We start from the raw sequence: 15,833 nt of genomic DNA on the forward strand, positions 1-15,833 counted from the left end.
TTAAAAAAGACCATTGTTATTCCTTTGTGTTTGTGTGTGTTGTAACAGATTTGGTCATTGGGGAGTGACTGATTATGACTACAATGGAGGGTAAGTCATTCTAATGGACATTGCATTTTACATTTTACAATTAATTAAGAGAGAAGTACAGTGAGAAAGAGGGAGCAATGCTTATCCAATAGTTAAGTAGTTAACGTTGAACGGGAGGGCATGTTCAGTTCACTTAGGGTCTGGCTGCAGACATGCACACAGGGCCGGAGTGGGACCCATTTTCAGCCCTGGAGTTTCATGCCTTAGACAAGCCCACTTTAGTTCACGACTGACTATATTAAAATAATGTAGTAATTAAATCCTTGTAATTCATTGTATTTTTCTAGAGCTTTCTTTTTTAAATATATATATACTGGCCTTTTCAGCGCTGTCTTTGTGCTTTCTATTATCCATTTTTTATCTATTATTTTTTGCACGCATATCTCCAACAACTGACTTTTTTTTTTTTTGAGCAAACGATAATCATCATATGATAGGCTAGTTAATCATACAAAAAATGTAATCCACCTGAGTAAATTGTACCATTATAGAATTGTAGTAATTTAGGAGGTGAAAATACTGTGAAATTACACACATACAAATGGCATGAAATTTGAAAGCATAACAACTGAAGGTCTATCAAATGTCAATAAAGCATTTTTTTATACAATGGCACTTACAATTTTGAACTAAAATATTATTGCAACCATAGCCTAGCCTATGACTGAATGAAAATGCATATTTTTCAATAATAAAAAAAAAACTTCTGGTGCTTGGATTTGTACTTCAATACAATGAGGTCCAAGTTTAAGAATAGGCCTACGCTAGAAGTTAATTAAAAAAATCTCTATTTAACAGAATTGACTTACAATAGTGAAAGACGTCTTCCCTCAGGTAGACTCAGGGCTGGCCCAAGCCTTTATTTGGAGGCTCCTCGGTGCCACCAGTATGACTGGTTATTGTCAAAGCTTGATTATTCACACACTATAAATCTAACACACCCATTATCAGTTTTGTTTGTTGTAGCTGTGTTGCTTACATCATACCATTGTCTGCCTGGCATGTTTTTACCCCTCTGTGATTTTTAATTGTAACAGTTGCAAGAGTGTAACACTTACAAGAGTGGTCAGGTGTTAGTTTGCAATTTAACATTCAAAGTCTTAACGTATTAAGTGGCATACTTAATGTGGTGTGCTGAAAAGTAGCTAAATAAACCAGCAGACAATGCATTTATAATTATAACAACATAAATATTAATCGAAGTTGTACTTTTATTACAAGTCATACTTTTTTATAATAAATATTAAACACAGCAGAGAGCATCTGTACATATATATATATATATATATATTTAAAAAAAAACTCTTAATCTATTTCTATAGATAACTGAGGCATAATGATATTGGAATATAATAGACCCAAAATGTAGGCTAAGGTAAATAATGTTAAGCTGATATCAGTTTATGAAACAGAAGCTCATTTTTATTATAAAAATATATACCCAGGAAAGTTATTTTTATGCAGAAGACAAAAACTTTAATCTAAAACTAAGTAAAATGTTATATTATAATATATTAAAGTGCCTCTATTATGGGTTATGAAAGGTTCATATTTTGGTTTTGGGAGTCCCCAACAACAGGTTGACATGCATGCAAGGTCAAAAAAACATTCTTATTTCATTGTCATAAAATATGCATTTATTTTTTCCTTTTTTGCTCACGACTCCCAAACGGTTAGTTCAACGATTCATTTATCCAAACCCCTCCTTTGCGTGACGCTAATCTGCGGTGATTGGTCCGATGACCCAGTCTGTTGTGATTGGTCTTCTGCGTGCAGCACATGTTGGAACGGAACGGAACGCCCACGGAATAACGGAACGCCCATCGCCACTTAGTCCACAGCTGGTTGGTAAACACCCAAACAGCCCTGGTATATGCCTTAGCCCAATGCAGAAACGCATTGATAAAGCACTGCAGTTTGTGCACCAACGTATTGCTCTATTCTTTATCATAACTCCAAACAGGGCCGTTTCTAGCCAATTTTACGCCCTAGGCGAAATCCCTATTGGCACTCCCCCCCCCCAGACACCAGTTTCTTGTTACATTCAAATGGTTGTCATAGTAACGACACTGATTTGTGGAGATAGAGTTCCACAAATCTGAATGCATTATTTGTAAACTGACATAAGATTAACATTTTGCACAATTTATTATCTGTAATATCATTGTGTTGCCACTAGATGTCTATATAGCCCTTTTTAACTACAAATGCTTGTCTTGTCTAGTTCATTAACTTAAATTAAACATTTTTATTTTAAAATTATAATTAAACATTTAAATTATAATTATATTTATATTATTTATAATTTATATATTCATTATAATTATAATTATATTTATATTATTTATAATTTATATATTCATTATAATTATTAGACTTAAATCATGTGAAATTTACATACATTTAATGAATCTAAGGAGAATAGAGAGAATTCAGAGGGTTTTTTCATGCGCCACAATCCAGTCCATTAGGTGGCAGTAATGCAGCTAAGCTGGCTGCCAACCGCCAATAGAGAATGAGGATTACGTCACAGTCTTTTCACTCTGCCGCCATATTAGCAGGATACGCTATCCGTTGCCATGGTTACTTCGACAGCGAGACCAAGAGAAATAGCAACAGGGAGAGAGATCAGATTAATTTAATAATTAAATTTTTGAGATACTGCGCAGTTTTGTTGGAAGAAATGGAGAAGGAAAAAGAGAAAGGAAAGGGGTTATATCGGGAGAAACTAAACAACACCGCTAAACAGCGTTATTTAGAGAAACTGCTTGACATTAATAACATCGACCCGTACGACCTGCCAGTTACAGAATGGACGAAAAACCCAGAAACACTACCACCTCTCACATACCCTGACATCGTCAATTACCCGGTTTATGGCATTAGTGCCTACACAATGCAAGAGTTTAGAAACTTTAAATCATTAGAAGCTTATCAACAATTCTGCTGCGGCTGGGTGCAAGACTTACAAACCCACAAACCTGTAAACTGCGAGAGCTCAGTCATACTTGCCAAGGTTGCACTCCACTTTTATTATGCTTTTTAAAGTTCTAATGCTTATTATTGTAAAAAAAAAAAAAACTGCTAACTGAATCATAGACTGGTTACTGTGTTGGGTGATGGGAGCTTGTACATATGGATGATTCTGTAATTGCAGGTACATTTGGTGTCCAAAGTCAAACAAACTATTAATGTTGGAAACTTGAAAAACCTAATAAAATTGTGGATTTTGTCTCCACGAAGGTCGTGTGACCTGCTATGGCAGTTTTTCACACAACAGCAGTTTCCAGGCATCGCGAAAACAAAATCAACAGAACTCGACAGCAACAAACAACCAACCATAGACTGTAAACAAACAACGGAATCCTGCTAAGATGGCGGCAGCGTATAAGTTACGTCACATTCTCATTCTCTATCAAATCAAAGCGCGGGAGAACAGATTTCAAATGCGAAACGGACGGAGACTAAAGGGTAACGGCGAAGTGTTTCTAGAGGTAAGTAATAAAAGATTACTAAAAAAAAAAAAAAAACTTGACATAAAACATAACACATAGAAATAATGATATATATATATATATATAAAAATCATTGTAACTTAACTTACTTTCTTTACAGAGAGTATGACGACAGTTGACAGATGTTGATCCTTCACTTAGCTACGAACACAACGGATTCACCTCAGAGAAAAGAAGTAGTGATTTCATTTCGCGTATATTTCACTATTCATCTTCCGTTATAACTGATGTGTTTTTCTGGACAAGTCCGAGTGAACTGCGAGTCACATGAACGCACGCCGTCCAGACCAACGAACGGCAGAGGTAAGGATTTATTAAATATATTTCACTTTGTTTTTCCACCAAACCCTACCAGACACAACAGCGAGAGTGTAATGTGTGTGTTTGAACACGGTGTGTGACAGTACATGCAGGCTGATCGCGATTTTGACTTTTCTTCCTGAAAAAAAACCAAACATATTTCTACAAACTTATTCGTGTCATCGACCTTATTTGGATTTCGTGGGAGGGAAAACCTTGCATTGATTGATTTTATGTAATTTTTATGTTACGAGAACAATTTTATATATTACTTTTGTTTTACTGTACTCCTGTGAAACACCTTAAAGGGATAGTTCACCCCAAAATGAAGATTTGCTGTTAATTTACTCGCTCTCAGGTCATCCAAGGTGGGGGTGACTTTTTTTTTTTTCTCCAGTATAACAGTAAAGAAGACACAAAACTAATTACAACCAATATTTGGTTAACCTAATGTTTTAAGCTATGTTTTTCATTCTTCATTTTTCCCTTTTTGTAGCCCATCAGAGGAACATTTCCTTGGTTTGCTCACATCAGGTAAGAATGAATTTCTGTTGATTGTTACCTGTGACAGGTGTTGCATACTCTAAACTTTTACTTTTACCTTTTTAAATCTAGGTCAGAGGATGGAATCTCCTGGATCAAGGTTAATAATAAAAGGCAAGTCATTATTAAATGTACAAAATATATGTCTTAAAGCATCTTAATGTTAATACAATCTTTTATTTTGTAAAGGAAAATAAGAGGCATTTTAAGCTATTTATTTAAGCTGCAGCAGTAAATGGTAAAAGAGTTATAGTCTCATCTCCCGTCCTCAAGCCATTTCTCTCTAATTAAAACACCTGGTTCGTTCAGCTGTAACATTCTGGGAGGGGGGCCTGAGGACTGGAGCTGAGAAACTACACTAACGGTTATGAAAAATGAACGCTGTGTATCATAGAAGTTGATATATTGTGTTTTTTTTTTGTTTTTTTTTCTCAAAATGCTTTTCCATTGTTTATTCTGAAGTGACTGGAATACTGGCTGAACTAGTGTCTGGAGGTCTGTTTCATGAGACGCAGCTACCAGAGCGGATTCCTCAAAGTGAAGATGACAGATGTGTGATGGTAATTTACATTAAGATTTATTTATTTTTGTTTTTATTTATTTATTGATAAAAGCATGTTTTTCATTCAACATGGAAACTACATTCCCATGATATTTATTTGTAACCTATCCATGTTTTGTGCAAATATATGTTCCTGACACTTATAGGTTGGCATTTGCTTTATAAATTCAGAATGAACTGTTCCATGTAATTAAGTCACTTTGTCATTCATTTGACCATATTCTGTATGTAAATTGTATTTTAAGCTCTGTCTCCCAGTTTCACAAGGCTAGTCCCAGACTAAAATGCATGTTTGAGCAGTCTTAACTGAAAATAACTTGCTCTGACAGATCTTAATGTCATTGGCATTGCCTGTCTCAAGATGCACACCAGTAATGTTTATTTATTGCATAAAGCTGTTTAAGTATCCTAATTTAAGGCCTAGTTCTGGCTTAAGCTAAGCCCTGTCTGTGAATCCGTGCCTATATGTTTTGAAGTCACCAAGTTGTGTTTTTTTTTTGTTTTTTTTTAAAGAATCACGTTTTACTTGAATATAATGTTAATTTCCTGTTCAAATAGTGCGGGGGCAAAAATAAATATTTTTGCATGTAAACTGACTGATGTTGTTTATTATGAGTGACTTTTATTTTAAAACCATATTAATTGAAGTACTGCATGTTCTCTGATTTGAAAGGAGTAAAAAGCAGGATTGATTTGATAATGTTTCTATGTTGATTCAATGTTAAATAAGTGATTTAATTTACGTTGAAGAAATGTTGATTTTATGACCATCTTGATTGATTTTTCATCGTTGAAATAACATTATTCCAGGGTGCAAACCTGATGAAAAATCAATGATAAACTTCAACATTGATTCAATGATAATTTGATTGATGCATCAACATTGATTCAATGTTGATTCAGTGTTGGTCTGCTATAGAGCTGTGTTACACACTGCATGAAAGGTAATTTTCAAAAATCCATAATAGGGGCACTTTAAACCTGCTCGGGAGCAGGTTTATTTCATGCAAACAGAATTAGATTGCATCTTTTTAAGCAGAATTTATGCTTAAAATCTATCCCAGCCTGCGTTACTTTATTACAAGAGTACCCTACTGGTCCAGGGACAATAATTTAAAATAATAATAATTAAAAAATTAATTTGAAAATAATATAATAATATAATATAACTATGTTGTGTAGTCTATAATACTATAGACACAGCCAGTTTTACTCATTGAAAGATTTATTAGTGATGAAATAATTACTTTATAATTGTATTGGAGTCTTACACACATGCTATAAAGTCTGAATCGTGCATTAATTTGCGTGATGACAGCTATGAGTGGCTTGATGGAGCGCAGAGATGCAGATAACTGGATCGAAACTTTAATTAATGTTGTTGTCACATAAGAAATTTGCTTCAAAGATAAAATTAAATGAATTGCTAATTACAACATTGACATAAAAATATAAAGCCTGTACAAATACTAGAAATCATGAATATAAATAATTGGGAATCATGTAAAAAATTAAAATTAAAATAAATAAAAAAACAGTGCACATTTAATTTATCTATTATAACATTTAGGCTATGTAGTTGTGTTCGCTTGGCTGTTTCCTTATAAAGGTCCAGAAATTTGTCAACTTTTTCGTCAGGCGTCTTTTTTAATTATTATCATACCATATTACGTTGCTGTCTTGCCGCCAGCCAATCGCTGCATTGCTGATCGTGGTTTCCAGTATCGATGCCCTTTTCTGGGAACACGAGAACGCGCAGTAATCTTAGACAACTTAATCCAGCTATTTTAATCTAATAATACGCAAATTCGTTTGAAGAACCAAATTAGCCAGAGATCAGTTATCAGGATTAGAAGATCTGGAATCTTTCAGATCATCTCAGATGTAATAAGCGACGTACGAAGAACGGGCCCCGGTGTTCCGGTGTTGTAGAATCACAGATTCTAGCATATGTCTTGGAATATATGACCCAAATAATAATTTTCACCATATGTTGCCATCTGAACAAGTAAGTAACAAGTCTGCCACGTTTGTTCTGCCCAACTGAGTAAAAAAGCATTACAATAAATCGCGCTACCAATGGTGATTTAATCTAAAGATCAGTTAGCTCATATCACATCAAACCGTGCAAAGTATTATTATTGTTATACTTTATTCTCAAATTATTAATGTCAATAACATCAGCATTGTGTTACTATGAGTATAGTGTGTATTAACGTTTAGATTTCAATTTCTGTACAGTCTAATATCTAATTGTCAAGCCATTCGAATTTCATATTAAGAAATTCTTTTAACCCAAAAAGCAAACTATGCTCCCTTCGAATTGGTTTTCTTTAAAATACAAATCTTGTGTAATCCCAGGCTAATCTGTAATCAGAAGCACATTTAAAACTGGAATATAATTTAATTTCATTCACATGTGTTTCATAAACACATAATCCTTTCTGGATTACAATCCGCCATCAAAATGATACATTTAATTATTCCTGCTGTAAGAAAAGGCTAAATGATCCGCCACCTGCAGGATCCTCACATGCGATAGCCTACTAGCCGGGCCAACTTCTTTATGTTTAAAGACATGATGTAATGATGCAGTGCCATGCTCGAACCACTCAAATTAGAAAACATTATTATAAAATAACCGTTGTGAATCGGGCTAAATTAAGGTGATAGTTTTGAACACTGGCTTGTTATGTTGCTCAAATATTGATTTCGGATCATTTTTAACCCAAAAAAGTTACGGACTGCAGCTTTAAATATTACAAGATCGGATCTTTGAATTTTTTTCAGTAACGTTAAGTTGAATTTTAAATCGTTTAGTTAAAATATAATATTGTATTTTCAGCAGCCAAATTTTTTGGTCCACACATGCAATCACATTCCGATATAAGAAATTATTATAATGCAGTCAAATTATAGGACGGTGAAGGCCACACGAATGGCAAAACAATTAAGAATAAAGAAAGCTTATATCAAGATATACTTACATGATTATCTGCTGTACATTAAGTCTCATCTGTAATCATCCAAACCATCTTTTGTTCTCTTCTTGTTTGATCAGCAAAGTTCCCTCAAGCATTGCAGAAACATGGCAGACAGTGCATTTTTCAAACTCTGCTGAAGTAGTGAGCCATCATGACGTAGTATTTTTAGCACATGTGCATTAAACAAAAGAGATACTTGGTGCATGCCATGGTTACATGTAATTTTATTTCAAGCTTTCCAATTTCAAGTCCAACTTTCAAGTTCAAGTTGTTCTAATTCATTGTGTAGTTAGACCAAAAGACTATGATTAGACTCATTCATTACTCATTCACCTAACTAAAAGTCAGTCATAAATGACACTGTATGTCAAATATTATGTAGAAAATTAAGCTTCAAAGAGTTTATAGCGCAGGTGATGAAAATTTCAACAATACATTTTATTGGAGTATACTGTATGTTGAAGTTTCGAAGAAAAATACATTTCAAAATGCACATAGTATAGACTAAATACATTTAAAATACATTAACAAACACACTTAAGTTTAAATTAGTATCAATTATTTTACATGTGCTTTAGTATATTGATAAATATATCAAAATAAGTGTACTTATTTAAAACACAATAAAATTATAATTATGTCAAATGTATGTTTAAGTAGGCTAATACTAAATTAGACCTTATAAAGTGCATTTTTAAAAAGTGCACTTAAGTACGTTAGGACCTATTGTCGTTAAAGTGTACTCTCTTTAAGGACACTTAAGTGGCCTTTAATTTAAATTATATTATATTATCTGCAAGTGCACTTTTTAAAAAGTATACTTTTAAGATTTGAAGTAAACAAAAAAAAAAATATTTTTAAACATATTCAACCCAGTTTATATATTTGTGTGTTGGAACAGACATGACCATGAGGACGGCGCTGCTCAACCCACTGCTGATGACCACATTTCTGAGGACATTGAACCAGTGAAGTAACATCCTGTGTGCGTGGGGGAAATATTCTCTCATAAATGACCAGGCTAAAGCCTACTGAATGAGCTGATTTAAACAGCATTTTAAATAAACATAAGAGCATGCATCTATGCTTGTTTGTGCATTTCTAAAACAATGTAGCCTAATGTGTGTTAATGTCAGACTTGAATGGGTTTCCAGCAGGCTTAAATAAAAAGAAAGAAAGAAAACCTCTATGACATGCAGTGCATCTTTCCTGCCGCAGTTGGGCAGCAAACAGTGTACAGTATTAAAGGGGTTCTGCTAATACAAATGAACACAGAATAAAGATTAATACAGTGTCGCATAATTTTGATTATATTCTGATCAAAATTATCCAGGTTTCTGCAAAATTGTAAATGCATTTGCTCTATAAATATAAAATCGAAGTGGGCTATGTGTAATAATGATGAGTGGTTTCTAAAGAGACAATGCATACTGTATTGAATAATAAGATTTGTGCAGTCCAACTCTTGTTCACCATCCAAAGGACACAAGGACAACTCAAATTTCTGACTCGATCACTTTTATTTTCTTTTGGCTTTGTCAGTTGATTGATCTGCTCAGTGAATTAGCTCAGTGAATTAGGTTGTAAACCTTTAAACAGAGAACAAAAATTACTTTTCTAATTAAACATTTAATTACACATTTTAAATGAATTTTATGATGAATGAATTAAGCCTTTTACATGGAATAAAGCAGTATTTCAAACACCATAAAAGTAAATAAACATTTCACCAACCATTGGCGTCTTTGGACTGAACCTACGAATGAACTTGGAGCTTCTTCTCTCTGAAGTTTGTTTGCCTCCATGACTGAGGAACTCCATGTCTTTAACAGGTGCTCCAAATCAGTGACAATGACAAACAGCTGGATTTCTGCTGCTGGTGCACTCTGGGAAATGTAGTTCTTTGAATCTTATTCCTGAGATTCAGCTCAACACCTCCCACTTGAACTCCTGTTTTTTCAAAACCAGAGAGGTCACAAGCCCTTCACACCTCTGCTTGTTCTTCAGTGGGAAGTAGAATGACAAGGCGTCTGACATCTCTATGAAGAATTGTGGCTGGGATTTTGGTTTGGAGTCTCTTAGTTCCACTATTAGCTCTTGTGGGCCCTTCTTTGCCTTTCGCCTTTGTGATGTGAACAGGATAGCTAGGACAAGTCTTCACAAGCACATCTCTTACGATGCCTTTGCTGTCAGCATTCACACTAACCACTCTAGCCAGCTTGTACTGTCCTCTCAGGGCGTTTTGGTCAGCCAACCAGACCACATCTCCAACAGCAACATTTCGTTCTTTGGTGTGCCATTTGTTCCTTATGAACAGATTAGGTCCAGCCAATTGGCTCCACTTCTTCCAGAAGTTGCTTAATTCTACTTGAATATATTTAAGTCTTTTGTAAGGGTAGCCATCAAACTGGAAATCTCCAGGGTCTCCCTTTGGGTTGGCGCGTCCTAAAAGCAGAGAGTTTGGGGTGATATACTCTACACAGTCTTCTCTGCTTTGAGTTCTTGCGTCGATGGGTCTTTCATTTGCAAGGTTGGCTGCCATGAAAAGAAAAGTTTGAAACTCTCCCCATGTGAAAACACCATCTCCACCAAGGTTGCTTAACGCCCGCTTCATTACTTTGACAGCTGCCTCTGCTGCACCCTTCCTATGGGGAGAGTCTGCAGGGTGAATCTTCCACGACCATTCTGTACCATGCTTGCCAGCTGTGTCTTCAAGTTCAGACTTATTTATTCGGTTAAGGAATTTGTAAAGCTTCTCCAGTGCAGGTCTGGCTCCCACAAAGTTAGTGCCAGGGTCTGACCAGAGTTTCCTGGGGTGTCCTCTCAGTGAAGTGAACCTTTGAAAAGCTAACAGGAATCCTTCGGATGACATGTCACTCACCACTTCAGTATGTATGGCTCGGGAAGCCATGCAGCAGAAGACTATTCCCCATACTCGGAGTCTAGTTCTCTTCTTGACCTCATCTTTCACTTCATAAGGGCCGAACAGGTCCATAGTGGTGAATTCAAAAGGTGCAGCTGGGCCTGTTCGCTCTAGAGGCAGGTCAGCCATGATTTGTTGACACTGTTTTGCTTTGTTTTTTCTGCAGACCACACAGCTGTCAACCATCTTCTTGGCAAGTCTACGGCCTTTTATTACCCAGGCTTTCTTCGGTGATCTAAACTCCCACTTTGACTGTTTAGGGGCCCGGCATTTCCTCTTCAGCCACTGCTTAGCAGCAAGACAAACCCAGGCAACAACTCTCACCAGTTTGGACAGGCTACTGGATCTTCTTACTTCCACAAGATCTTTAACCCAGCCAGTGGGCTTCCTACTTAGAAGAAGAGTTGGATTTAACACAGGTATTTCCTCTGGAGTTTTACTCTTTGGACTTTGCTGAGTACCTCGTAGGTCTTCTTTTTTCTGACTACTTATTGCTTGAGCTCTTGTTAATGCACCTGAGAATGCCTTTCTCTGGAGCTTGTTTACACTCTCCCTGGCATGAGCTGCAATCTCTCCGGCTGATTTTATAGGCCACCTCTCCACTGGCCACTTCAGGAACTCTGGTCCATTTTGCCATGTGGAATTCTCACTCAAATCTTCCGGGCGCCCCTCTCGTTATGATGTCAGCTATGTTTAGATCTCCACAGATCCACCACCAATCTTGCACTAGTCCAGCCTTCTGGATTTCACCCACTCTATTTGCAAAGAAGGTTTTGTATCCATAACTGACTCTTTGAATGGCTCCCAAGACTGTTTGACTGTCGAGTAGATGGAACCATCTCTCGATCTTCATCCGAGCATGCTTTTCCACATACTTCCTGATCCTGGCTGCAAAGACAGCACCACAGACCTCAGCTTTTACAGCTTCTCCCTTCTGATCCAGGGGTGTCAGCTTGGCTTTAGATTCAACAAATCGAACCTTAGTGCCTTGACTTGTTTCCCATCTTAAGTACATCACAGCTCCATAGGATTTGTCACTTCCATCTGAGAATGTGATGCCCCAAGGTTTCCCATCCCAGCCAGCTGGTGTGAGGCTCCTGTGGAATTTCACCTGTCCAAGCTGCACATATTCTTCAAAAAGCTGTATGGCTTCTTCTCTGAGGCTTTCTGAGAGAGGTTGGTCCCAAGTTTCTTGGGTTAGTTTCCCACCAAAGCTGTTCTCCTCTCACCTGAATCCCTTTGTAAAGTCGACTACACATTTCATAAAACCTGCTTTTGGGAACTGAATAATTTGAGGACAGCGAATAATATTTAGGTAACACTTTATTTTAAGGTGTCCATAATACAGAGACAGAGTAATTACCTTGTTAAGTACTTAGTAGTAGCCGTTGTACTTACATGAAACAATATGTACTTACCATGTAACCGCGTTATGGAACAGCCTGTACTTACAGTTTGTAATTATGTAGATGTAATAGGCAGCTACTCTTACACATATTTAACAGACGGAGTCTGTTACACAGCTACTTATGTATAAAGATTGTTACATATGTGTTGCGGACTTTATACAATGTAATTATAAATGTAAGTACACAGACATAAGCTACTTAAAATAAAGTGTATCATGATTGTACTTAAGTGTACTTCATGTGTATCTATACTGTACACTTTCTCCAGCTGCACCTTAGTTTGATTTAACCCACCAGTACACATCTTAAATACATGTAATACCTTTCTAATTACATTAAAATTACAGATTATTACACAGGCATAAACTACTTAAGGTGTATCAAGATCGTACTTAAGTATACATCATGTGTATCTATACTGTACACTTTCTCCAGCTGCACCTTAGTTTGATTTAACCCACCAGTACACATCTTAAATACATGTAATACCTTTCTAATTACATTACAATTACAGATTATTACACAGGCATAAGATACTTAAAATAAAGTGTATCAAGACTGTACTTAAGTGTACAAGTAGCTGTGTAATAGACTCGGTCTGTTACATATGTGTAACAGTAGCTGCCATCTACATAATTACAAACTGTAATTACATGCTGTTTCATAACTTACTTACGTGGTAAGTACATTTTGTTTCATGTAAGTACAATGACTACTACTAAGTACTTAATTAATTAGGTAATTACTTTGTATTATGACACCTTAAAATAAAGTGTTACCAATATTTACAACATTTTATTATGTAAATAGGTTTTGTAGCATCTCTGTTATTGTTAATATGAAGCAAAGAGCTTTAGCAGAGCTGTCCGATCATGCAGTACATGGTTCATGTCACACGTGGGCAGTAAACACAGTGGAATACATGGGGTTATGGAGTGTAAAGCCCAGCAGAATAGTTATTACAGAGACGGCACATTGCAAGGATGTGGGCTCAGAAGAAGCCCAGGATGAGAGAGAGAGGGAGAAGGAGAGGGAGTTGAGGTAGAACATCTGGAGCTGGCTGAATCAGAGTGTTTATTCCCCGACTGCCTGACAGCAATCTGCTGTAGAAGACACAGGTGAGTTCTTGAAACGCTGCACACACAGATATGCATGTTTCTACATTATATATTCAAGGATTAAAAACATATATACAGTAAATTACATATTAAACTTGTTTATTTAAACTAAATTTTTATTTATTTGTTTATTTATTTTTGCAAAGGTGACTGCAATTCAAAGTGCTATGTTCAGTTTATGAATTTAACAGGGACAGTTTCATTATTTTGAGAGCATCTTCATGTGGAGTTTGATTCGCTGTGACCGGGTGATATTAAGCCTCTTTGGATGCTTTTGTGTCTTTAAGTAGAAAAAGTTGTGCTCTGTTCAGTATTTTATATCTGATTAAATGCTCTTCCATTTTGGAAACATTGATATAGCAGCCCACATCAGCCATACATGCACACATGCATAGTTGTTCGGAAAGGTTGAAAAAGCTTGTAGTAACCCTCAGTCATCTGTTGGACAGGGTCCAATGTTGACATAGACTGCAGCTCTTTGGTGTTGCCATGAAGTGAGGACACACAAGCAGTTTTCTCCTTTGCACACATAAATGCAAGCACATCTCCTCAGGTCAGTATATTTGTGCATGTGGGAACTATGGTGACAGGATTCAGTGATACTAATGATTTTTTTTTAAGCATATTTGGCTTCGAATGAAAACCTGTCTCAGGATTCAGTTCATACCTTTTTAGGGATGTTCTGCATCTGATAAGTCACGTCACATAAATAGGGTAGGCTATATGACCACAACATTATGTGTAGAGAGGATTTTCTAAGAGAATTTACAATTACCCTTGACCCAAAAGAGTTCAGAGGTCAGCACAGCACAACACAAACGGTGATTGTTTTGAAAATTAAATTCATGTAGTATTTAATTAAATAGCTAAAACCATCTAGAATCCCAGAATGCACCAGGCTTTAATATCAACTGTAATCTAGAGCTCAGGGTTTGTATCATAGTTGAGTCAGAGTGTCTGTGTGTTTGAGCAGGTGTGAGTATTTTACAGTTTGGTCAGCGTGACATGTAAACTGCCTTAGGGGAAATCCACACATGTAGGAGAAGAATGGGGAGATGTGAGATCGGGATGATTATGAAAGGGAGAGAAAGAGAATGAAACTGACAGAGAGAGAGTGAGTGCAGGAGGTTAATGTGATCTTCTCTCTCTCTAAGTCCCATCAAAGATGAAAAATAACATTTGATGATATTAAAAAAAAAAGGATATCAGTTGTAAGGCAGGGTAGAGATCTCTCTTCCTATTTTCCTTGCCCTGTTGTCACATAAAAAACACCTGTGCAGGTGTTACAGGAACTTCTATGTCACATCAGGTCATTTTAATTCAAACTATTAGATTTCAGCTTATTTTAAAGATGATGTAACATTAAAACTATCCGGGAACTGTTTTAGGCCTTCATAGTTTATTTTTGCTTTGCTAAATAGTGTGAAAATATGGTTTAATTGTTTGTGGTGGGAACGCCCACACATTTGACCATAACAAACTGATTTTAGTCTCAGCTTGGTTCTGTGTTTGCCAAGTAGCAGATATGTTTAGTCATGAGAGAATTCTAATATTATAATATAATTAAATGATGGACACTGATTACAACAGGAAGTCCAAAATTATCTCATTATGTCTATCCTCTGAATGAGAGAGAGAGAGAGATAAAGAGAGATAGAGCCATGACTACAGCCAAGCATGAAAATGTAATTTGTTGTGCAAATAAAGGAAATAAAGGATGATTATGCTCATTGTTGCATATCTAGCTCTGAACAGCCTGCAAAAGCTAAGTATGCCTTTTTACTTTAGACTCACCTTTTCTGAGATCGGCTGGGATATAGTGAACTAGGCTAATGCCTCTTTCACGTGATTTGCATCAGAGCTTCAACACAATTAATCTCTCTGCCCTCTTGTTTTAATTTTTGCGCCGGTGCCCATATAATGATATGTCATGCAAATTGTTATGATTGGCTGTGCTGCTGTCATCAGTTACTCACCCTCATGTTGTTCTAAACCTGTATGATGTCTTTCGTGGAATACGAAAGGGGAATGTTGATGCTACTGCTTTCCATATAATGAATAACAACTTAAATTGCATTCTCTTTTTTGCAGAGAGCTATTGTTTGGACTTAGAATATAGCCCATGATTCATATAGACTAGTGTTATGAAACAGTTTAACCTTTCTTGGAGCTTGACAACCCCTGGCCACCATTCACTTTCATTGCACGGAAAAAAGCAGGGTGAACATTCATGTGCTGTCAGAATTAGCATAAAAATTCATTACAATTAAAAAAGATCATTGTGATCTCAGAGTGTTTTGAGTTGGCCATGAACTGACAGAAGAGAGAACCATTGCTGTAGTGACTGTTAAGTTTTGTTTGTTTATTTCCACCGGATCTATTCTGCTTT

At 36.2% G+C, this 15,833-nt stretch overlaps 1 long non-coding RNA gene across 2 annotated transcripts; it reads left to right on the forward strand.

Annotated features, from left to right (window-relative positions):
* Positions 1-3,118: 3,118 nt before the first annotated feature.
* On the forward strand, positions 3,119-4,879 carry LOC131523313 (uncharacterized). 2 transcript variants are annotated; one of them, XR_009266752.1, is made up of 5 exons: positions 3,174-3,247; positions 3,334-3,584; positions 3,706-3,908; positions 4,402-4,439; positions 4,521-4,879. It is a non-coding gene; the product is annotated as an uncharacterized LOC131523313 (long non-coding RNA). The 2 variants fall into 2 exon arrangements; XR_009266751.1 differs by having other exon boundaries at positions 3,119-3,584.
* The last annotated feature ends 10,954 nt before the right edge of the window (positions 4,880-15,833 follow it).

Source organism: Onychostoma macrolepis, chromosome 17 (assembly GCF_012432095.1).
Source record: "Onychostoma macrolepis isolate SWU-2019 chromosome 17, ASM1243209v1, whole genome shotgun sequence".
Classification (NCBI taxonomy): Eukaryota; Metazoa; Chordata; class Actinopteri; order Cypriniformes; family Cyprinidae; genus Onychostoma; species Onychostoma macrolepis.